Source organism: Arvicanthis niloticus, chromosome 2 (assembly GCF_011762505.2).
Source record: "Arvicanthis niloticus isolate mArvNil1 chromosome 2, mArvNil1.pat.X, whole genome shotgun sequence".
NCBI classification, from domain to species: Eukaryota; Metazoa; Chordata; class Mammalia; order Rodentia; family Muridae; genus Arvicanthis; species Arvicanthis niloticus.
The window spans coordinates 121,887,699-121,911,958 of NC_047659.1; the positions used below are offsets into that span (position 1 = coordinate 121,887,699).

A 24,260-nucleotide genomic window follows, 5' to 3' on the forward strand; every position below is an offset into this window, starting at 1 on the left:
AAGATTTAAGAAGTCATTTATTTGCTTATATAGTATTACTATAAGATAGTACATCTTTGTGGATCTACAGAGATCTGCTACAAAGGAGAGTGCTATTACTTGGTGATATATATATCACCAAGTAATATATATATATATATATATATATATATATATATATATATATATATATATGGAAAAGCACATTAATGGCAGGAATCTTTCCTAAAATCATGTCCACCACAGCCATACTATCAGTGGCTTTATTTGTGCCTCCCTACAGACGGGAGTGGCCACTAAACATGTTGTTAACCATTTGATTTCCTGTTTTGCCTTTATGCCTTTACCTAAAATTATTAAAACAGATAATGGCCCTGGTTATACAAGCAGCTCCTTTAAAAATTTTTGTGCACAATTTAAGATTAAACATGTTACTGGCATTCCTTATAATCCACAAGGCCAAGGCATTGTTGAAAGAACTCACCAGACTTTGAAAAATATGCTCCCGAAGTTACAATATTCTGGAGGTATTTTATATCCTCTGACTGGAAATTCTAAGACCTTGTTGAATCATGCCTTGTTTATCCTCAATTTTTTGACCCTTGATGAAAGAGGAAAGTCTGCAGCAAGACAGATTTTGGCATCCTACTACAGCAGACTCCTATGCCAAAGCCATGTGGAAAGATCCATTGACATACAAATGGAATGGTCCTGACCCAGTCCTTATCTGGGGGGAAAGGACACACGTGTATATATGATTCCAAGGAACAAAATGCCAGATGGCTACCAGAAAGACTGGTGAAGTTGGCTAATTCCACCCCAGGGATACCCCCTGAGAACGGTTCTTAACTGTGCTTCCTTTCAGAAAGATGCATCCAGTTGCCTTGCTCCTCCTTCTCACACTCTAGGTTTACCCAACTGTGAGTACCAAACCCCAACATTCCCCATACCAGATTTATAATTTTACTTGGGTCATAATAAACCAAGCAGGAGACATTGTTAATTCCAGCTCTTCACTTGGAACCCAGACTTCATGGCCCTCTCTAGAGGTAGATCTTTGTGCTCTCACTCTGGGAGCTAGTGCAGATTGGGGAACCCCCTCCCATTATTGGCCCCAAAGTAGGCCGGTTGATACACCTGATCCCAATTATGATGGCCACCTTGCAGGATGTAATTCCTATATTAAGAGAGCCTCCCTGGCCGAAGAGATGTCTGGCTTTTATGTATGTCCTGAGCCCTCCCACCGCGCTCACTTTCAAGATTATAAATGTGGCTATCAGTCTGATTATTATTGTGCATCTTGGGTCTGTGTAACCATGGGAGATGCATATTGGAGACCCCATTCTACCTGGGATTATATCACCCTAAAGAGAAAGTTTTTACCTACATACTTACAGAATAAACTAGGTATCGGGACCGCCAACCATTAAAATTTCAGTGTGCGTCCAAATGGTATGTCCCTCTTCTTATATCCTTTACAGATATAGGGAAGAATAAAGACTGGACAGGCCAAGGATATGAATGGGGCCTGTGTCTAAGAGAATGCACAGCCTTGTCATTCAGCTGCTCGGACCTGGCACTCACCTTTAGAATTAAACTCCTTAAGAGCATCCCTAATAAAAATATTGCTGTTGTGGGCCCTAATCCTGCCCTACAGCACCCTCGGCCACTGGCCAAGCCCATCTGCAGGCCTGGAACTATTGCTCCAGCCATTTTGCCTCCCCCACGTCCCCCCAGATTACCTTATTTCAGCCTACTATACCTGTGGGCCCTCCTAGCTCTGCTGACCTTATTATCTCTCTGGCAAATGCCTCCCTTGAAGCTACTCATAATACCAGTGAATATCAATATCAAGAATGTTGGATTTGTTTTTCACCTATTCCTTCTTTTTATGAAGGAATAGCCGTTTTTACCCCTCCCTCCTTTTCTGATAATAGCAATTTGTTATTATGGGCTACTTTACTTGAGGGAGGTCTCACTCTTAGCTCCATCTCAGGTGTAGACCTCTGCCTTTTGGGGCCCTCCATGCTTCCCCCCTGAGATCTGGTCCCTATTTGCAACCAGACATTGATTTTAGATAACACCTTTTTATATACCATAGCATCCAATGGTACCTATTTTGCCTGTGCCACTGGATTGACATCATACATTTCTTTTTTTTGGGGGGGGGTGACTTAGGACTTTAATGTTCTTCATACAGTCAACTGAAAACACTAATGACACATCAACAACCAGAAAAGACCTCAGCAAAGATCTGGAATGTATAGTGTTGCACTCGCTGTTCAAACTACAAAAACAGCCATATAATCACAGTTTGGGGGTTGGAGTGCAGGGGCGTAGCTGAGTTTTGTTTAACGGCCGAACCGAAAAAAGCAAAGAATCAACCATTTCTTCTACTCGTGGCAAGAAAAGTGAATCTCGGAACTTTAGATCCTTCTCATGATGAAGCTTTAAAAGGCAGTAGGTGGGGGTGCAGGTGTCCATAACATGACAGTCATGTACAAAGTCATGGGTTGAACAAACTCTAAAAGCCTCTACAGAACTGTTTCATTAGAAATGTAAAGGCATAGATAGAAACCGTATGGTGTTTAAAAAAATTCCCACTACATAAACACAGCCTATCACACCACTCTCTGTAAAGGACTAGCAATGTACAGATCCAAAATGCTCAGGAGTTGCTGTTGACTTTAACCAACAGCTGCAGAACTCAGCAAACTCACAATTGTCAATCCAACACATAGGGCCTCTCAACCTCCTTGTGATACGCTCCTAATAATAACCAGTTGGAACCAGCAGGGGAAAGTCCAAGGCAAGTCCTTCCATCCACCTAGAGAAAGGAGCAGCAAAGATGACAGGCTGAATTCATTAGAAAAGCAAAGCTTTCAAAATGCTTCCAAGTCACATAAGAATGAAGGTGGCCATTAGCTGGCAGTTTCCTCAGCCCCGCAGAACCCCATTGTTTAGTCGTTATTCTCTGAAAAAGGAATCTGTAATAAGCACGTATTTGGAAAAATCCATGTCTGTTAAGTTTCTGTAGTCAATCCCAAGTTACTCTAAATGCTGCATGTTGCACACAGGCAAGAGTGTGGCTGGTCCTGTTCAGAGCTAATGCATCTCCAAGAAATTCTTCATGAAGGCAGCCAACTTCTCAACATCTTCAGTTGTGACAGCATTATACAGAGAGGCACGGATGCCTCCCACTGACCTGTGCCCCTTCAAGGAGATCATGTTGAGTTCTACTGCCTTATCAAGAAATCGCTTTTCTAAAGCCTCGTCTCCTTTGGCATTGCCGATGCGAAATGGAATATTCATCCTGCTTCTATTCTGGCGCTCCACTGGACACACATAAAATCCTTGAGAATTATCAATGATCTCATAAATCATTTGAGATTTGATGGAGCTGAGCTTCTCCATGGCTGTGGCCCCGCCATTGTTCTTGATCCATTCCAGGACCATGCCCATGACGTAGATGCTGAAACACGGAGGTGTGTTATACAAAGAGTTGTTCCCAGCCTGCACTTTGTAGTCAAGGACTGATGGGCACTCTCTGAGGGAGGACCCCAGCAGGTCATCACGGACAATCACCACCATCACCCCAGCAGAGCCAACGTTCTTCTGAGCACCAGCGAAAATCACACCAAACTTGGAAATGTCCACTGGCCTAGATAAGAAGTTTGAAGACATGTCACAGACCAGCACTGCTCCCTTGACGTCAGGTATGAAGTCAAACTCCACCCCATGGACAGTCTCGTTCGCACAGAAGTACACATAAGAGGCGTCTGGGTTGAGGTTCCAAGTGCTTGGGTCTGGAATTTTGTTATAACTTCCAAGTTTGGGGTGGACAATGTTCACAGTCCCGAATTTCTTGGCTTCTTCCGCAGCCTTAGCTGACCAAGCTCTGGTCACCACATAGTCCACACACCTTCCAGGTTTCAGGCCAATCAGATTTAAGGGGACAGCACTGAACTGTCCAGACCCACCTCCTTGTACAAAGATCACCTTGTAGTTGTTGGGAACAGCTAGCAATTCCCTCACAAGATTCTCTGTGTTGCCAATAATCTTGGTGAAATCTGACGACCTGTGACTCATTTCAAGCACACTGATGCCAAGTCCTTTGTAGTCTAGTAGCTGTTTCTGTATCTCTAACAATACCGAGTGTGGCAGCTTGTCAGGCCCGGGCCCAAAGTTAATCACTTGCTTAGTGGCGTCCATGGTGCTAAAGCGACAGCGAGGGAAGTGGACATCATACATTTCTAATTTTGAATTTTTAAAGACCAGAGATTATTGTGTAGTTGTTACCATTCTTCCTCATTTTTTTATTCATGATTCAGAGTCTTTTCTTAATATTCTGGATCAAGGTCCTTCCCTTAGGACCAAAGGAGAGCCTCTGACAGCCCTTACGTTGTCTGTCATATTAGGAATCAGTGCTGTTGGCGCAGGTACGGGCATTGCTTCTCTCGTCATCTCCAATAATCATTATGCCCATCTTCAGTCTCTCATTGATAAAGATTTAAATAATTTGAGAGAAGGGATACAAGACCTCAAGGACTCTGTGGCCTCACTCTCTGAGGTGGTTCTACAAAATCGCAGAGGACTAGATTTAGTCTTCCTAAAAGACGAAGGTCTATGTGTGGCACTTAAGGAAGAATGCTGTTTTTATTCTGATAAGACTGGCCTTGTCCAAAATAGTTTGGATAAGGTCAAAAGGAGTCTAGAGGAAAGAAAGAGAGCCAGAGAACAACAAGAATCATAGTATCAAAATTGGTTTTCTACTTCACCTTGGCTTACCACCCTGTTGCCTAGTTTATTAGGACCCTTTGTTGATATTTTATTGCTTTTTGTCTTTGGCCCTTGGGCCTTTAACCATCTCACAAGTTTTGTTAAGAACCAGATTGATGCTTTCATCAAACCTGTTGGAGTACATTATCATCAGCTGAAGACCGGGAACAATCCAGAAGTGATTCTGCCGGAGACTGGTGCAGCTGCCAGCCTCCCTTCCTCCCCCTATGGCTGACCCCTAGATTTCCATGCCCTCAAGAAAGGTTCCTGGTATGCCTGGCTCTGCCCTCGTTTCTCTCATTAGGGAGCCTGGCCTCTTGATCATCCCGATGAAAATTGGCCTTTTCCTAAATTAAGACCTGCCTTTGATATGGTCCTCTAATATTGGGGAGTCTTCCCTTATGACAATATTACATCCCAAACTGACAAATGGCTGATAACTTGGGCATTCATAAAGGGATTAGGATGGCTGTGAGTTAGCCCAATGACAGGATTATTGTAGGTCCACTTCCCAGGGGCCCACCCAATGCAGCCAGAAGGGAGTGTGTGGTGCTGAGAGTGAGTGCAGCCTACATAGCCTAAGACAGGGCCCTCAACCTCCTTTCATGCACCCCGGGGTCCCTTGATGTTGCCCATTGTCGATAGCCTAAAGCCTTCAACCATCAACTTGACTCGTCTCACATCAATGTCTTGGGGTTATGAACTTGTCCAAGACCCCCCACAATTTGACCTCCAAATTCTAAACTCATGTAGTTGGGATTGATCACAAGACACCCTCTCCATCTAAATAGAGAATGGGGAGATGTCAGAAGCCAGAAACCTCACCTCTTACCCTCACCCCCTACTTCTCCCCACCTGCACAATGACCCCTGCAGTTTCATCCCCCTGGCAACCACCAGGTCCGTCTTGACAGTTATAGATAGACTTATAGACTCAAAGCAGTGTACCATATCTTTTGAGAAAAGCAGTTAGACTGCCATTGTTTCAGGGCAGAGGCCAAGAAGATTCTGTACTTTCCCATCACCTGGATCCCTCTTACCCCTCCCTTTGCAAAATGTACTATAAAAAGGCGCTTTGCACTCAAATATATGACTCTTGACAAGCATTTGCTTCCTTGTGTCCTTTCCCCTGTCTCGACGTTCTTCTTTCAGGTTGTGGTACTTCTCGTGCCCACGAATTACTAGGCCCACAGGTAAGGTCAATACGTCTTTCAGAGTACATGGTCACGTGTTACAAGGTTCATCACAAGTTCATAGAAAAATTCAAGTCATAAATTGAAATAGAAGTATACAGCACAGAATGTTTACATGAATATCCATTAGGAATAATTATCTAGCTAGACGTTCATCACCTGTCTAGCTCCACAGGTTCCCAGAAAGTTTGAAACTACAAATTTGTCAAGTATTTTTTATAGATAACCCCAGGCAATATTTTCTCTTCTATCTTAGTACCTATAATAAAACATGGATTCCCTATAGTGACCTTGGTTAATTGTTTTTACAACTTCTTGGAATGTGTTCTAAGCAGGAGAAAGTCTTGTTACTCTATCTCAAGGCAATTAACTGATAATAATCAGGAGACTGACAGAGTTCCTTTGCACTTTCGATCATGCCTAAGGGACTTAATAGCAGTCCCGATATAAAAGAGCTTAGTAATCATTGATATAACTTTAGGAATTCTTATAGGGTCATCATTAAGACTTAAGAAGTCATCTATTTGCCTATATAGTGTCACTACCAGACAGTACATTTTTGTGGATCTGCAGATATCTGCTACAAAGGGGTGTGCTATAGCTCAGTGATAGTTGCATAATAATAATAATAATAATAATAATAATAATAATAATAATGAGAAAAGCATATTAATAGAAGGAATCTTTCCTAAAATCACATTCACCACAGCCTGGGTAATTGGGCACACTGGTCGCAGATTATAAAATAACCAAGGCAAGCATTTCAGGATGATCATCTGCTCATTATTAGCTTGTCCCATTATGGCTACTGACACATAAGGTGAACTTTCTTTCTCTTAACTCCCAAACATGTCCTCCAGCTCTGTGGCTTACAAGCTTCGCTTGTGCTCTCAGGGACTGTTTCAGATGCTCAGGCCACACAGCAGTCAACAGGCTGGTGTCTTGCTTGGGTATGTGTTTACGTCTCTCTCAGGCTCAATGCCCATCCCTCTGCCAACACAACAAAAAGGACAATAAATGTCTTGGCCACATTCACATTGTACCTGAGTTCTAGATGTCTGAACCAATGTCCTACCTCAAAAGAACCATGAGGCTTTTGCTGCTGGCTCTTCTTCTCCTGGCTCTTCTACCCCAAGTGATACCAGGTAAAAGAACCATGGGAAAATGACCAAAATGGCATCTTGGCAGTTTAAAAGTCTCGCTGCAGCTCTCAAGGAAGTTCTTCATCTCCTCATGTTCTGGAATTTGGCGAGCAAAATGTCTCCAGGGAATCTACAGAGATGACAGAGCTGGCTTTTATCTCCCCTGGACTATGAAAGTCTAGGGCTTGAAAAACATTGCTTTTTAAAGGTCACCCAAAGGCCTGAATAAAATCTTGATGCTCTTGTTCCAGAAAACCTGCCTCCTCAAACAACTCAATCATAGTCATGGGGTAGATTTCTTTTTCATATAGCTGTTTACTTCTATTCCTTTATTTTTACCTGGGGGGGGGGAGGAGAGCACATATGTGGGTGTCACAGTGCACACATGGGAGATCAGACAAAAAAAAAAACCAATGGGAGTACGTAGTCTCCCATCATTGTTAGGGACTTAGGGTCAACTCAGGTCTACCAGGCTAAATAGCAAATGCGTGAAGCCATCTTGTCAGCCCCAGGTAAGTTTCTTGATATGGGTAGCTTGACACAGGTCTGGCGAGCTTTGTAGTGACTGTCCCCTGATGCCTTACAAGTAACAAGTTTACTTGCATTGATGAGTGATCAATCATACTTTGAGAAAAGTTAAGGGGGAAAAAGTCGGGAACAGCTATTTGGAGAAGCATGGTATTATCAGTCTGCAGCTAACAAGGAGCCTAAGGGCTGTGTCCTACTAGGGTCACAGTGGTGAGACAATAGGGTGGAATGCCAGGTTCAGAATCATTCAGTAGCACTAACTGAAAATCATTGATCTCTCCTTTGATTATTCAGATGATGGTACTGAGAAAAGATGCTTTAGTAGTTTTGGGATCTGCAGGAAACACTGCAAAGTATTCGAAATGCCCCTGGGATTGTGCAAACATAACCAACTCTGCTGTGTTGGGGGAATCCAGCAGCTACAAACAAAAGGCCTCTGGCACAGGGACCACGAAGGAAACCATTAAGATAGAGTATGATCTGTCCTCAGACTTCATGGATGTACTTACTTAACACAATATAGTTGATGGAATGATAAAAGATAAATAAATTAGTTAATTGATAACCTGAGACATGGCTGGATAGTCCTGTCCCAGAAATTCAAGATAGCTCCTGACTTATCAGCTGTCACTGGCTCCTGTTCCAAGAATGATGGACTAAGTCACACATAGAAATCACCGAGACACCCAGGATGCACAGCCACCTACCATGATGATATGCTATTCTAGATAAAATCTATGGTGTAAAGCATCCCAGTGTTTCTAGTGGCAAAGTCTTCCATGCTCTTGAAATGTCAATCGATCGCTGTGGACACTGTGTTCCTTATTTGCTGGTGATCTGGATTGGGGTTGAAGCTCTTGGGGAAGGATCTTTTTCCACACTGGCATTTCTCTGTCCTAATGTCTTTCCAATGAGAGTTTTGGGGAAGCCAGGGTGTTCCCTTGTGTTAGTTTTCCTTCAGATGAAAGCTGAAGTGGGTGAAATCAAAATCCTAGCTATCTGTATATATGCTTTTCTCTACTATGAGGTTTAAGTGCTCTTAATCCACCCACCCCAGCCCCTAGCTAAGGCCTTTTCACAACTATCTTCACTGAGGAAGTCAGACCTATGTTCTTGCTGAAACCTAAGTCTGGAGTGGCATTTTCTCAGATCATTGGCCCTGTTGTATGAGAGGACATGGCCACTCAACGTGACTTTCTAAAAACACAGGTTCCCTCACTGAGCAGACATGGGGCCAGCAAGGTGAGCAAGGGACCTTGCTTATGTAGCAATGGGGGATTGAGTTGGTTGCAGATGTGGGAATGGGGTGGTGATAGTGTGTGCACAGGGGTGAACACAGAGCCTACTGGAACATTGTTGCAATGCCTAATGTCATCAGGAACTATTGGCTTTTATAGGTGAACGGACTTCCCACTGAGTAATGAGAAAACTCGAAGACTGCTGGGCAGTGGTGGCACATGCCTTTATTCCCAGCACTTGGGAGGCAGAGGCAGGTGGATTTCTGAGTTTGAGGCTAGCCTGGTCTACAGAGTGAGTTCCAGGACAGCCAGGGCTACACAGAAAAACCCTGCCTTGAAAAACTAAAAAAAAATAAATAAATAAAAGAGAGAGAGAGAGAGAGAGAGAGAGAGAGAGAGAGAGAGAGAGAGAGAGAGAGAGAGAGAGAAAGAACTTGAAGACATCTCAAGGTATTTACTTGCTATCATGGCTGTAGAACCATTGACCTTTTTCTACAAAAGTAGAGAGGTTTTAATTCTCCAAAGAGAAGAGTAACCTCAGAGGACCTCAAAAAACCAGATAACTGAAAGAGAAGTTCCCTTGATCCCGGAGAATAAGAACTAAAAATAAAAGACGCTCTAAAGTCAGGAGGAAAACACAAGCAAGAGAGAAGTCACAGAGAGCAAGCTTAGTGCACCAAGGGAGGCAGTGGTGGTGGATGTGCTGCCTAAAGGCAGACTTCTGAAACTTCCAAGGAGACAGTCTAGTTGTGTTTGGACCATAGCCAGCTCCCTAGAACAAACTATACCAAAGTCAAGTTGGGCACAGTCAGTGAAGTAGAGAAAGATACACCTTGGGTAGCTACTCTCCTATTGATGTGACTAGAATCAAAGAGAGAGAAACAAGATATTAGTGGGAAGTAAGACATTAAAAGTAAACATTAGTGGCTCATACCTTTAGTCCCAGCACTTGGTAGGCAGAGGCAGGTGGATCTCTATGATTTCAAAGCCAGCCTGGTCTATAGAGCGAATTCCAGGACAACCAAGGCTACAGAGAGAAACCATGTCTCAAAATAAAGAAATAAATAAAGGGGCAGGGAGAGTAAATATTATGGCTAGGGAGGTAGCTCAGTGGAAAAAAAGACTTTCCCAGCAAGCCTGAGGACCTGGGTTCAATCACTGGACCCCACATTAGGTCAGCAGAAAAGAGCCAATCATACAAAGCTGTCCTCCAAACTCTATAGAAGCATGATGGGCAACCCTTATGTAGACACAAAACATAAATACACACACAGTAAGAATGAGTTGTTTTTAGAAGGGGGAGAATGGAGGTAGGGGCCATGAGAGGGGGGACTGGGAGAATAGGGGGTTTCAATCAGGATGTAAAGTAAATAAATAAATAAATAACTTAATGGAAAAAATTAAATCATAGGGGGACCATAAACATTCCATTATCATAAAGCTAGCTACTGTCAAAAGCAGGAAAAAGAGAGAATGAGTTGTTTAACAATAATAGTTTTTTTTTATAGCCAAGAGGTAATAGCTCATACCTTTAATCCCAGAACTTGGGAAGCAGAAGCAGGCAGATCTCTGAGTTTGAGACCAACCTGGAACAGAGTGAATTCCAGGACAGCCAGGGCTACACAGAGAAACTGTGTCTCAGAAGAAGAGGAAGACAAGGAGGAGGAGAAGAAGATAAAAAAGGAAGAGGAGGAGGAGGAAGAGGAGAAAGAGGAGAAAGAAGAGTGGGAGGAAGAAGAAGAAAAAAAAAGAAGCAAAAAGGGGTGGAGGAGGAGGAATATATTATTCAAATTTTCTCTGCACTAATTAAGAAGGCAATATAGCCTCACAGTTTGAAGCTGTGGGCAGACCTTCCTCTAAGTCTAAAAGCTCTCCTTAAATAACTGTGTCTTCACTACTACACTATTGTTTCATTTCTCCTGCCCTGGTGCCTCCCTGGGTCCTATATGGCATAGATACTCAAAACTCATCCTAAATACCTAACTTCCCTCCCTGGTCTCCACCGCATTCTCCCACCTTCAGTGCTTGGTCAGGTTTCTCAAGGAAAGTCACTCAGGAGCCCAGACTCTTCCCCCATAGGGTTGCATCCAGTCTGGGACAGACCCCCTCACCATGCAAAACCCAGTGGAGGAAAAACAAACACACATTGTCAGATGCATACATTTTAATAAGGAGGTGGACAGCAGAGATGGCTTCCCTGGGAGTCTGCACATGGCGTACTGGCATTCATGGTATTCTTGGCCAGTGTTTCTCATGAGACCAGTTAGTGTTGTCATCTACACCAGTAAGGCTGATCCTCATGTAGAAATGGAGGCAGCATGTCTGGTAAGAGCTGCAGTAGAAGTAGGCCTGTTCACACTTTTTGCAGAAAGACCTATAGAATCCTCTGTCACCCATGCATTAAAGATAGGATTTCTGCCTGGCAAAAAAAGAATTATAATAATTAATTTTTGTTTACTGGTGAAACACACTGGGGAACTCAAGAGCACATGAAAAAAACCTAAAGGGTGATATTAAGTGCCACAGTCAAGAGGGACAATGTCCTGTCCTCTATTTGTCCTGCTATGTGAAGGTCAAGGCTCTGGAGATTAGCATGAAAAATACAGCTGGGTACCAGCACAAAAAGTGATAGAGTCCCAGAGGTAAACCCACAGCTGGGGACACAAAGGGTCACAAATTTTGTTCACTGTGAGGAAAAGATTTAATTCAGTACCTGCTGCCAGCAGCCATGAGTATGAAGGTGCAGGGACTAGAACTAGGTCTGCATCTCTCACCTGAACAAAGGTCCTTTCCAAAGAGGTATATACACAAAGGATCATGCAGACTTCCAGGGCCACTAGACCCCACAGTGTCACTGAAGGAAACACAAGAGAGATAATGACCCTCCCAACTAGAGTGGTATCAAAGGACACCAAGGAAGCTCCAAGCATATTGTAGCAATGAGAAGCCACTTCCCCCTCCAGCCTCCATGTCAGAACATAGGCCAGAGTCTTATGATACATGAAATGCCCATGTCTCAGTTGAAATTTACTCATTGGAACCAGGAGACTCGCATGTCAAATTAAAAGGTGATAACCAACCAAACTTTGGATCCCTCCTCGTTCAGAGCATCAATGGTTTGTCTCTCCTCATTTTGAACTGTACTCATGGATGCACACAGTGGGTTGTTTAACCCTTCCTGTATTCAGGAGCATTTTTGGTCCCCATTTGTGTGTGTGTGTGTTTATATATATGTGGGTGCACATATATGTGTATGCATATGGAGGCCACATCTTACCTTTGGGTGTTGTTATCAGACCTTGTGTTTTGGAGACAGGGTCTCTCAGGGGACCCTGAATTGAGTCATTTGGTCTGGCAATGCTTGGCAATGCCCTTCCCCCAGGCCTGAGCATGCCTGCAAAGTCATTTACCACAATAGACCAACCAACAGTAGGACCTAGGAGATGCATTGCATTACCAGCCTTGGAGCCTTGGAGCCTGCTACTTGAGCTAAGAAGAATGAAGTGCCTGTTGAGGTAGCCTTGACACCTTCCAGACTGTTTGCTGATAGGTCTAGGCTTCTTACTTGAATAACTTTTGAGAGCCAAATCTGATTTATTAATTGTTTTCTGTCCTTGATTAGTAAGATTTTGGATAGTGTTCTAGCCTTGTGAGGTTGTTGTAGTGGGTACACCTTGAAAATATGAAGTAGCAACCTCTACACCTGTTTTGATAAATTTCTAGATTTTTGAATTGTCTTTAGAAGAGACTGACATGTAAGTGTAGCATTCTTAAGGACCAGTTGTTTTAAAACAATTTCTTTTACCTCAGGACTAAGAGCCATCCTCTCTACTGCCAGGCCACAAATTACTCAAAAAGTTCTCCTGGGTCCTGGATTATATAAGCAAGGCTTTGGTAGTTGTATATCTATTAGGGAAGCACCTCCGTGCTTCTAGGGCGTAGCTGATTCATTTACTAGAGCTTCCTTTGTCATTTTTTTGTTGACTCGTTACTTCAAACCACTCCTCTGTACCCATAAATTTCTCATATGTTAACCCTTTTATTCCCCTCTTTTTTTCAGACATCTTAGATAACTCTTTTTGAGCCAAGTTCTTAAGTATATCCATCCACTGTAAAAATTCATCTTTAGTTAGATAGGCTCTGGCAATTTGAAACCAATCATGAGGAGTCATAAGCAATTCAAATGCCAAAGGTTCCCAAAAGGGATCTTTATCCTCTTTGTTATTCTGCATACTCACTGGGAAGCAGACTAACAGTTTGCCATGTTGCTGAGCTTGAATGACACCAGCAGCAGATCCAATAGGCCCCTTTGATTTCTTTTTACCTTTTTCAGGGGGCTTGGTGGAATGACTTGTATTGAAATGCTACATGGTAGGCCACTTATATTTATGATACATTGTTACTTTCTTTTCAGACTCAGATTCTTCCTCTGAGGTTAATTTTTCCTCTTCTGATTCACCACTACTCCCTCCTGAACTACTTTTCTCAGACTTTTCTGTCAAGGAATAAATGCTTTTCTTAGATCCTGAGTGAGACTGTAGTACCTGGGTCCCCTCACAAGGAGGTGAATCTACTGTCTCCTGAGCACATATAGCTTTTATTTTGTCATCCCTCAATTGCATCCTAAGCACATTCCAAACAGCAAATATTGTAGGGGGCATACCTAATCCTCCAGTCTCTGTAAACCAGCTTTTAATATCCAACCCCACCTTCTCCCATGTATCCACATGTAAACTTCCCCTCTCTGGGAACCAGGGACTGAGTGTTTGTATAAACTGAAGAAAGTCAGTCAGCTGGCTAGTGCTAACCTCAATGCCTTTTTTCTTGAGAGTATATTTGATAACATCTGTAAAGAACTCTCTGTCTGTAGACTCACTTTGTCCCATCCAGAAAGATACCCACAAAAGTCATACAACCCAGAACCGATGGCTCCTGACCTAAGATGGGTGCTCATAGCTTCTAGCAAAACAGCTAGGCACTGATGGCACTTAGTATCTGCCTCTTCTGATGACAGTAGACAATTTAGAGCCAGAGCTGATGGCTCCTGGCCTAATCCAAATACTGATGGTACCTGACCAGGTGCTGATGGCACCTATCATCTGCCTCTGCTGATGCAATAGGCAATTTAAAGCCAGTGCTGATAGATCCTGGCCTAATCCAGGTACTGATGGTACCTAACCAGGGGTTGATAGCACCTAATATCCACCTCTGCTGATGCAATAGGCAATTTAAATCTAGAGCTGATGGCTCCTCGCCTAATCCAGGTACTGATGGTACCTGACCAGGTGCTGATGGCACCTATTATCTGCCTCTGCTGATGGCAGTAGGCAATTTAAACTATTTCTCCCCCTTCATAACCATGCACTCCTTTGTCAAGGGGTATGCAAGACCCAGTTGTGAGTACTATCTGAGTCTACTTACCTTCTTCGAAGTCCATGTTCAGAGGCTCCAGAAATGCAGGGGGCCAGCCCTGGCTTGGGTGTGAGAGGGGGAGAGAGCTGCAGCTGCATCTTTTTTCTTCTCCTCCTCCCACAGGTTCTTCTCAGGCAGCCCCTATGCTAATGTAGCTGACCTGCAGTCAGCTATCCTGTGGCCAGATACTGGCACTTGCATCCAAGCCATAAGACCAGCAAGGAGTTAAGTAAATAGCCTTGTGCTATCCTAAAAACTTCTTCTGAGGGTAAGAGACTGCATGCTAGGGTGATTAACACCTGTAGCCTAACAGCAGAGGATTAGGCAATGTGGCCTTTGCTCTGTCTCAGCCATAACTGCTGGGCTTTAACTTGAAGCTGGGTCTCAGGAAGAAAAGACTCTTAGAAAAGTTGCTATAGAGTTTATTAAGTGTAAAAAGTATCCTATGAAAGCTATATGAGGGGAAAAGCAGAAAGGTCCTAAGTGGGAAAAAGGAAAACTTCTTTTCTATTTGGGAAAAGGAAAATTTCTTATTCAATCTCTATTTCTATCTTCTATTCTAACTAACCTAACTCTCTACTCTAACTAACTGACTATTCTAACTCACCATTCTGACTCTCATCTCTTTGTCCTCAAAACTTATACATCTTTCAGAGTACATGGCCACATGTTACAAGGTTCATCACAAGTTCACACTAAAATTCAAGTCATAAATTGAAATAGAAGTTTACAACACAGAATGTTTACATGAATATCAATTAGGAGTAATTAATTATCTAGCTAGACATTTATCACCTGTCTAGTTCCACAGGTTTGCAAAAAGTTTGAAACTATAAATTAGTGAAGTTTTGTATAGATAAACCCAGGCAAAATTTTCTCTTCCATCCTGGTACCTATAAGAAAACATGGATTCTCTATAGTGATGTAGGTTAATTGTTTTTACAACTTCTTGAAATGTGCTCTGAGCAGGAGAAAGTCTTGATACTCTTTCTCAGAGCAATTAACTGATAACACTCAGGACACTGGCAGAGTTCTTTTTGCAGTCTCGTCCAAGCCTGAGGCACTTAATAGCAGTCCCGATATAAAAGAGCTTAGTAATCATTGATATAATTTTAGGAATTCGTATAGGGTCATCATTAAGACATAAGAAGCCATCTATTTGCCTATAGAGTATCACTACGAGATAGTACATCTTTGTAGCTCTACAGAGATCTGCTACAAAGGGGTGTGCTATAACTCAGTGGTAGTTGCAAAGGAATAATAATAATAATAATAATAATAATAATAATAATAATAATAATAATGTGAAAAGCATATTAATAGAAGGAATCTTCCCTAAAATCACATCCACCACAGCCTTGCTAATGGGGCACACTCATCGCAGATTATATAATAATCCAAGGCAAGCATTTCAGGATGATCATCTGTTCATTATTAGCTTGTCCTGTTATTTCTCCTTACACCTAAGGTGAATTTTCCCTCTCTGAACTCCCAAACATGTCCTCCAGCTCTGTGGCTTACAAGCTTCGCTTGTGCTCTCAGGGACTGTTTCAGGTGCTCAGGCCACACAGCAGCCAACTGGCTGGTGTCTTGCTTGGGTGTGTGTTTATGTCTCTCTTGGGCTCAATGCCCATCCCTCTGCCAACACAACAAAAAGGCCAATAAATGTCTTGGTCACATTCACACTGTACCTGTGTTCTAGATGTTTGAATAGATATCCTACCTCCCAAGAACCATGAGGCTTTTGCTGCTGGCTCTTCTTCTCCTTGGTCTTCTACCCCAAGTGATACCAGGTAACAGAACCATGGGAAATGACCAAAATGGCATCTTGGCAGTTTAAAAGCTTTGCTGCAGCTCTCAAGGAAGTTCTTCATCTCCTCATGTTCTGGAATTTGGCGAGCAAAATGTCTCCAGGGCGGCTACACAAATGAGAGAGCTAGCTTTTTTCTCTCTTGGACTCTGAAAGTCTAGGGCTTGAAAAACATTGCTTTTTAAATGTCACCCAAAGGCCTGGATAAAACCTTGATGGTCTTGTTCCAAAAAACCTGCCTCCTCAAACAACTCAATCATAGTCATGGGGTAGATTTCTTTTTATATAGCTGTTTACTTCTATTCCTTTATTTACTTTTACCTGGGGGGGGGGAGAGCACATATGTGGGTGTCACTGTGCATGCATGGGAGACCAGAGGAAAAAAAACTGTGGGAGTTGGTAGTCTCCCTTCATTGTCAGGGACTTAGAATCAACTCAGGTCTACCAGGCTAAATAGCATGTGCGTGGAGCTGTCTTCTCAGCCCCAGGTAAGTTTCTTGATGTGGGTATCTTGACACAGGTCTGGTGAGCTTTGTAGTGACTGTCTCTTGATACCTTACAAGTAACAAGTTTACTTTCATTGATGAGTGATCAATCATACTTTGAGAAAAGCTAAACATGGGCAGGTGGAAAAAGTCGGGAACAGCTATTTGCAGAAGCATGGTATTACCAATCTGCAGCTAGGAGGAGCCTAAGGGCTGTGTCCTGCTATGGTCACAGTGGTGGGACCATAGGGTAGAATGCCAGGTTCAGAATTATCCAGCAACACTAACTGAAAGTCATTGATCTCTCCTTTGGTTATTTAGATATGGTGCTGAGAAAAGATGCTTGAGTAGTTTAGAGATCTCAAAAAACTACTGCAAAGAAGGAGAAGTGCCCATGAAATTTTTCGAAAACAACTGCCTCTGCTGTGTTTGGATTTACCAGCAGTTACAACCAAGAGGCCTCCGGCACTGGGAACACAAAGGAAACCATTATGATAGAGTATGATATGTCCTCAGACTTCAAGGATATACTTACTTAACACAATATAGTTGATGGAATGATAAAAGATAAATAAATAAATTAATTAATTAATAACCTGAGAGGTGGCTGGAGAGCCCTGTCCCAGAAGTTTATGATAGCTCCTGAGTTATCAGCTGTCACTGGCTCCTGTTACAAGAATGATGGACTAAGTCACACATAAAAAGCACTGAGACACCCAGGATGCACAGCTACCTAACATGATTGTGTACCCATTCTACATAAAATCTATGGTGTAAAGCATCCCAGTGTTTCTAGTGGCAAAGTCTTCCATGCTCTTGAAATGTCAATTGATCGCTGTGGACACTGTGTTCCTTATTTGCTGGTGATCTGGATTGGGGTTGAAGCTCTTGAGGAAGGATCTTTTTCCACACTGGCATTTCTCTGTCCTAATGTCTTTCCAATGAGAGTTTTGGGGAAGCCAGGGTCCTCTCTTGTGCTAGTTTCCCTTCAGATGAAAGCTGAAGTGGGTGAATTCAAAATCCTAGGTATGTGCATGTACGATTATCTCTACTATGAGGTTTAAGTGCTCCTAATCCTCCCAGCTCCTAGCTAAGGCCTTTTCACAACTATCTTCACTGAGGAAGTCAGACCTATGTTCTTGCTGAAACCTAAGTCTGGAGTGGCACTTTCCCAGATCATTGGCCCTGTTGTATGAGAGGACATGGCCACTTAGTGTGGCTTTCTCCAAACACAGGTTCCCTCACTGAGCAGACATGGGACCAGCAAGGTGAGCAAGGGTACTTGCTTATGTAGCAATGGAGGATTGAGTTGGTTGCAGATGTGGGAATGGGGTGGTAATAGTGTGTGCACAGGGGTGAACACAGAGCCTACTGGTACATTGTTGCAAAGCTTAATGTCATTGGGGACTATTGGCTTTCAGACGTGAGCAGACTTCCCACTGAGCAATAAGAAAACTTGAAGACTGCCAGCCAGTGGTGGCACATGCCTTTATTTCCAGCACTTGGGAGGCAGAGGCACGTGGATTTATGAGTTTGAGGCTAACCTGGTCTACAGAGTGAATTCCAGTATAGCCAGGGCTACACAGAGAAACCCTGTCTCAAAATAAATAAATAAATAAATAAATAAATAAATAAATAAATGGTCAGGGAGAGTAAATATTATGGCTAGGGAGGTGGCTCAGTGGATAAAGAGACTTTCCCAGAAAGCCTGAGGACATGGGTTCAATCCCTGGACCCCACATTAAGTCAGCAGAAAAGAACCAATCGTACAAAGCTGTTCTCCAACATCTATAGAAACATGATGGGCCACTCTTATATAGACACAAATCATAGATACACACACAGTAAGAATGAGTTGTTTTTAGAAGGGGGAGAATGGAGGTAAGGGCCATGTAAGGGGGGACAGGGAGAATAGGGGGCTTCAATCAAGATGTAAAGTAAATAAATAAATAACTTAATGGAAAAATTAAATCACAGGAGGACCATAAATAAACATTCCATCATCAGAAAGCTAGCTACTGTCAGAAGCAGGAAAAAAAGAGAATGAGTTGTTTAAAAATAATAGATTTTTTTATAGCCAAGAGGTGACAGCTCACACTTTTAATCCCAGAACTTAGGAGGCAGAAGCAGGCAGATCTCTGAGTTTGAGACCAACCTGGAACAGAGTGAATTCCAGGACAGCCAGGCCTACAGAGAGAAACTGTGTCTCAGAAGAAGAGGAAGAAAAGGAGGAGGAGAAGAAAGAAGAAAGAAGAAAGAAGAGGAAGAAAAGTAGGAGGAAGAGGAGAAAGAGGAGATGGAAGAGGGGGAGGAAGAAGAAGAAGAAAAAAAAAGAAGCAGGAAGGGTTGGAGGAAAAGGAATATATTATTCAAATTTCCTCTGCACTAATCAAGAAGCCAATTTAGCCTCACAGTTTGAAGCTGTGGGCAGACCTTCCTCTAAGTCTAAAAGCTCTCCTTAAATAACTGTGTCTTCAAGACTACACCACTGTCCTATCCCTCCTGCCCTGGTGCCTCCCTGGGTCCTACATGACATAGATACTCATAAATCATCCTAAATACATATCTTCCCTCCCTGATCTCCAACGCATTCTCCCACCTTCAGTCCTTGGTCAGTTTCTCTCAGAAAGTCACTCAGGAGCCCAGACTCCTCTGCCATAGGGTTGCATCCAGACTGGGACAGACCCCTTCACTATGCAAAACCCAGTGGAAAAAAAAAACAAACATTGTCAGATGCATACGTTTTAATAAGGAGGTGGACAGCAGAGATGGCTTCCCTGGGAGTCTGCATACAGCGTACTGGCATTCATGGTATTCTTGGCCAGTGATTCTCATGAGACCAGTTAGTGTTGTCATCTACACTGGTAGGTGAGGCTGATCCTCAAGTAGGACTGGAGGCAGCATGTCTGGTAAGTTCTACAGTAGAAGTAGGCCTGTTCGCTCTTTTTGCAGGAAGACCTACAGAATCCTCTGTTACCCATGCATTGAAGGATAGGATTTCTGCCTGGCAAATAAATAAATAAATAAATAAATAAATAAATAAGAATTATAATAATTAATTTTTGTTTACTGGTGACATACACTGGGGAAGTCAAGAGCACATGAACAAACCTAAAGGGTGATAGTAAATGCCACAGTCCACAGGGACAAAATCCTGTCCTCTATGTGTCCTGCTACGTGAAGGTCAAGGCTCTGGACATTAGCATGACAAAGACAGCCAAGGACCAGCACAAAAACTGACAGGGACCCAGAGGTAAACCCACAGCTGGGGACACAAAGGGTCACAAACATTTGTTCACTGTGAGGAAAAGATTTAATTCAGTACCTGCTACCAGCAACCATGAGTATGAAGGCGCAGGGACTAGGACTAGGTCTGCATCTCTCACCTGAAAAAAAGTCCTTTCCAAAGAGGTATATACACAAAGAATCATGCAGAATTCCAGGGCCACTAGACCCTACAGTGCCACTGAACGACACACAAGGGAGACAATGACCCTCCCAACTAGGGTGGTATCAAAGGACACCAAGGAATCTCCAAGCACATTGTGACAATGAGAAGCCACTTCCCCCTCCAACCTCCATGTCAGAACATAGGCCAGAGTCTTATGATACATGAAGTGTCCAGGTCTCGGTCAAAAATCACTCATTGGAACCAGGACACTCACATGTCAAATTAAAAGGTGATAACCAACCAAACTTTGGATCCCTCCTTGTTCAGAGCATCAATGGTTTGTCTCTTCTCATTTTGAACTGTACTCATGGATGCACACAGTGGGTTGTTTAACTATTCCTGTATTGAGGAGCATTTTTGGTCCCCATTTATGTGTGTGTGTGTGTGTGTGTGTGTGTGTGTGTATTTATATATATGTGGGTGCACATCTGTGTGTATGTGTCCATCTGGAGGTGAGATTTTAACCTTGGGTGTTGTTCTCAGACCTTGATTTTTGGAGACAGGGTCTCTCAGGGGACCCTGCCTTGGGTCATTTGGGATGGTAATGCTTGGTTTTGCCCTTCCCCAAGGCCTGAGCAGGCCTGTAGAGTCATTTACCACAATGGACCAAGCAACAGTAGATTCTAGGAGATGCATTGCTTATCCAGCCTTGGTGCCTTGGAGCCTGCTACCTGAGCTAAGAAGAATGGACTGCATGCTGAGCTAGCCTTGACACCTTCCAGACTGTTATCTCCTTGCCCAGCCCCTGGGCTGAACTGAGAAGAGACTTTGGGGGGCTTCCCCTTTATATGTGAAAGCAAATTATTAAACTTTGGGCCTTGATGAGAATACTTTGTCTTTGCCCCATGTTTCTCTCACCCTCCATTCCTGTTCATTCCTAGGCTTCCTCTCAGGGGAACCTGGTTACTCATGGCTGCAGGTGCCTACCCGTAGAATCTGAGAAGAGAAGACCAGCAGAGGAAAACACTGGCTTGGTGGAGCTCCATGGAAAATGGAAGAAAAAGTATAGTATTTGGAGCACTTGGTAAACAAGGAAAGCCATGGATGCTAGCTAAGTTATGGCTCTTATACAGGATGTGCGAGTAAGATGGATACTGGTCTAGAATTGAGTGAGCATCGACCCGATGCTAAACTCATCTAGGGGGTGACAGTGAGTTGGGAAAAGGAGAGTATTTGGTAGGCCCAAGAGAGGCGGCTTAGATGAGAGGAACTGGGTTTAAAAGAATTTGAAAAACAAAAAAGGGCAGAGCAATGAGTAGTATCTATAATTCTGTCTTATATGTTTGTCCCTTGGTGCGCCAGTGTCCACATGTCTCATTGTGTTTTCTGTCCACTAGTCTCATTATTTGAATGATTGTCGTCTATGTTTTGTGGAGTTCTATGTTTAATGTTCAAAAGATCGTTAAAATTGCTTGATCCAACCCTTGGTCTAGTTTAACTTGGTTTTCAAAGGCAGTGTTAATATGCAGAGCAGTGGCTGATAAGTTTGCTTAACACCTTTAGCTAAGAGTGGAGCTGAGCTGGAAAAGCTTTTGTAACAGTTGATTGTCCATATAAGCTACTTTTAAAAGGACCAGCAGGTTTTTTGGATTCAACAAGAAGCTAAGAGTGGTTTGTCATAGAAATATCTCTGTGATAAGGTGTTTTTATCTTGAAATTACAGCTATAAAAAGCAAGAAATTTTGTTTGGTTTAAATATATAAGATGTGTTGTCACTTCATTTTGTTTCTAATTGCTTTTAAGGTATAAATATGTTCTACATGTCTTGATTATAAATTATTGGCCTAAAGTTATTGGATATGATTAAAAATTTATAACCTTGAAAACAAAAGTTGGCTTAAGATCGGTAACTCAGGGCCAGAGTCATTCAGAGACCAGATGTATAAAGATAAGATTTAAGAACAATGTCTCTTTAGTGAGATATTAAAAGCTGCAATATCATGTATTTATATATAAGAATTGGCAGCAAAACTTTGTAACATAAAGGTAATCTACTTGGTGTTGATTTTAGAGAAAATAGATTGCTTACATCGTTAAATTGGTTTTGTTTCTCAAAATTATCGTTATAGTCTAATGTCACAAAAGAGGCTTAAAAACATAGTTAAAATGCCAATATTCCATTGGCTATAGTTGGCAGTTCAATCGTGAGTTTGAGATTTTTTGATTTGTTCATGTTTATAGAAAAAAAGACAGAACAGGTATCTTTTAAAGTTTAACGTTTAAATTTAAGGTTTTAAAAAAATTGCGCAGTTCAGGCCTAGGGAGACCTCATTGAACAGGCGGGTGATTAAGAACTTTTACATTTGGTTTTAGACAATGCAGACTGAGCTCTCCAGCTCAGGTTTCAAGCATTCCTTTTGTCCTGTGTGTTCACAACCAGATCCTAGAAACGAGTGAGGAATTTGTCTTTTACCTTGTTTCTTGTGAGAAGAGGCATAAATCAAAGACCCAAAATCTTTTTACAACAGTATCTGGGCCGAGAGTTATCATTATGCTAGAGACATTAAAATTATGCCTACTTCCCTCCATGAGTTATAACTGTACCTGCTGACAAAAATATTGTTCAATTTGTTTTTATTCCTTTACATCTGCTTCCTTCCAAAGTTGTTAAAAATGAGATGCTTTTGGTTCCTCTAATGTATGTAACAATTATTAGAGGATAAAATTGGCCTTTATGTGATATTCTTACTCAGCTAAAAAAGATTGGTTATTAAATTAATCCAAAACAAAGTTCAAACTTAAGATTTATGAAACTGGTCGCTGCCCTTTGCATGCTGTTGGAACTTGTACCGCTTGGGAACCAAGTTAAGGGGGGGTCCCCACCAGGGAGTCCCGGAGAGGCATCAGTTTCAAACTGGGAGAAAACTACGGCCCACAGCATTCTGGCACTCTTCAGAGGTGACATGAATGTCAAATATGCTTTGGTGGGACTGGAACCCACCAAGGTGGCCCTGAATTTTGAGCGCTTCCAGGAGTGGGCAGTGGTGTTCGTAGACACCCCAGTCACCAGTGGCAGACACTACTGGGAGGTAACAGTGAAGTGCTCCCAGCAGTTCCAGATAGGAGTGGCAGATGTGGACATGTCCTGGAACAGCTGTGTCGGTGCTGATGATCGTTCCTGTGTGTTCTCCTATGCCCAGCACAAGTGGCACAGCATGCTGGCTAATGAAAAAGCCCCAATTAAGGGTATTGGGCAACGAGAGAAGGTGGGGCTGCTGCTGGACTATGAGGCCAAGAAGCTGAGCCTGGTGGATGTGAGCTGGATCTCTGTGGTCCACACACTACAGACAGATTTCTGGGGTCCAGTGGCACCTGCTTTTGCTCTTTGTGATGGAGAACTGCTAACCCATTCAGGACTTGCAGTGCCCAAGGGTCTCTAATGTGGCCAAGACCCTGAATCACACTCATGGTCAGCTTTCTGTTCTTAGTGTCCAAAGCTATTTTACTTTGTCTCAAGCAACTGGTAGTTTTCAGAACTCTGTTGAGATCCTTTGTGCAATACTGTAGCCATCTTCCCCTGGTCCCTACTCTGTAAGAGCTAGGTATACAGCCAAACTTTGCCAGTTTCCTAGATCATTGGGGGAATTTCCTCCTAGACCACTTCCTTAGGCCCTGCATTCTACTTGTGCCCAGGCACCTGAGATTGTTTAGTCCTGGAGTCCTGTCTCTCAGGACTATGTATCTTTCCCTTATCCACATGTAACTTGTTTTGGGAGTTCACCAGATTATCTAGAGTAAATGCTCTCTACCTCTGGCTGAAGGAGTGGCAGCCACAGACTTGGCCTTTTCTCTGATGCACCTCAGATTCTTGGGTTCTGATTCCCTCAGTAGTACCTCAGCACTAGAGATGTCAGGCCAACCCAGATGTAGCTGTGTCCACTCTTGAGTCCAACTGTCCTCTGGACACCTGATACCTAGGCAGTTTGCCATAACCATTGTAACAGTTATGTGACAAAAAAATACTAGAGACTCATGTAGGGCTATATATTGCCAGAAATATTACCCTTGATAAGGTCCTTCCTTGTATCTGCCATAGTTTAAAGCTCCAGAAAAGACAGCAGTTTTACATAGTCCATTTTGGAGCCTGTTCAGACCCACAACTCCCATCTCCCTTGGCCAGAGAGTGAACATAATAAAAGTAGTATTTTGGTTTGAGGAAAACCTGGTGGACTAGTTGAATATGTATGCAAAATATACAGTTCGGACTTGTCTGGAAAAAAAAGATTCTTGAAACTAATGGGGCA

At 42.7% G+C, this 24,260-nt stretch overlaps 2 pseudogenes; one reads left to right on the forward strand and one right to left on the reverse strand.

Moving 5' to 3' along the window:
* Positions 1-2,146: 2,146 nt before the first annotated feature.
* LOC117703679 (phosphoserine aminotransferase pseudogene) lies at positions 2,147-4,213 on the reverse strand (annotated as a pseudogene).
* Positions 4,214-22,770: 18,557 nt separating this feature from the next.
* LOC117703241 (SPRY domain-containing protein 4 pseudogene) lies at positions 22,771-23,396 on the forward strand (annotated as a pseudogene).
* The last annotated feature ends 864 nt before the right edge of the window (positions 23,397-24,260 follow it).